Below are 1225 nucleotides of genomic sequence, written 5' to 3'. Positions count from 1 at the left end.
AGCATTCCGCACGTGGGGTAAGCCCCTCCCACACAATATTTATAATAAAAATGTATATATTAATATTTATTATTATTTATAAGTAAGCCTTTACCAAAAGCACTGCAGTTAATTAAAACTAAACATTCATGTGATGCTATAGGTGAACATATTGTTCAGGGAACAAATGTGAACAAGGTATATGTGGAGTGAAAGCTTTATTTACATACAGCGAAAATATTGTACAAAAACTCAGATGAGGCTTGAAATGTTTCTCTGCAGCCTCTGGGTCATGACTTCTTTGTGGGACTCTGTCTGAATCTTCTCCAGTGTGTAGACGTCTGTGGTGTGTAGCTGTGAGATCAGTGTAGCTTCCAGTCTTATATGAAGTGTGGGACACAGGTCGGTGCGCTCCTGGCTGTGGAAGGATAGCTCCATGTCATCTGTCCCGCTTCAATCAGCTGTAAACACATTCAGTAAAATTAGCACAGTTCAATGACAACATACATCTTTACATGTAACTGGAAAATTATTTAATGAATATAACCTTACCCTCTTTCTTCTCCGACATCTCCTCAATGCTGATGTAAGGTCTGGTCGGATCATACTGGCTCATAGTGTGTCTTACTACGTCATGGACAGGCAGCTGGAAAACAACACATGTAACATGACTTTATTATTAATAAACTGAAATAGCCGCGCTGCATCACCGTTGGAAGATCCACAGCAAAAAAACACCAAAACAATTCATAAACAGTTACTTACATTCAATGGCTTAATTTTCTGCACTTTAAATCCGGACTTTCAGCGTCTCAGCCTAACGCCTCTTTGTTTGTGTGTGTGTGTGTGGGGGGGGGGGGGCTGAGGCTGTGAAAACATACAGAAAAAAGTCACGTTGATGAAAAAACGATGCTGTATTCGTATTTTAGCAACTTTCTCGCTATCCCAAAGAGTGGCGGACATGCTTTCAGATGTACCAGTTAGCTTAGTGGTTAGCATGGCGTCTCTAGCTTAGCTCTCACCGTAACTCAGGGACTGTGCGCCCGTCTTCTCCGCCTCGACTCGTCCACACCGGGCCCGCGGCTCTGCTTCCCACGCACTCATCTTCTCCTCCAGGGAACAGCGTCGTGTCGACTTCAGCAAGTTATTTACCCCGAAAACAGAGTAACTCGTACGGGACAAGCTAAATACGACCCGCTTCCTGTCTGCGGGACACTCGACGCTGCTGCACTGTGTTTACTAGGCT

General features: G+C 43.8%; 1 long non-coding RNA gene across 1 annotated transcript; it reads right to left on the bottom strand.

The window, feature by feature from the left end:
- Nucleotides 1-211: 211 nt before the first annotated feature.
- Nucleotides 212-832, bottom strand: LOC133003963 (uncharacterized). Its single transcript, XR_009678315.1, has 3 exons — nucleotides 745-832; nucleotides 532-625; nucleotides 212-440 (listed from the first exon to the last, which is right to left on the bottom strand). It is a non-coding gene; the product is annotated as an uncharacterized LOC133003963 (long non-coding RNA).
- Between the last annotated feature and the right edge of the window lie 393 nt (nucleotides 833-1225).

Source organism: Limanda limanda, chromosome 6 (genome assembly GCF_963576545.1).
Source record: "Limanda limanda chromosome 6, fLimLim1.1, whole genome shotgun sequence".
NCBI lineage: Eukaryota > Metazoa > Chordata > Actinopteri > Pleuronectiformes > Pleuronectidae > Limanda > Limanda limanda.
This window is presented reverse-complemented; position numbering and strand designations above follow the sequence as displayed.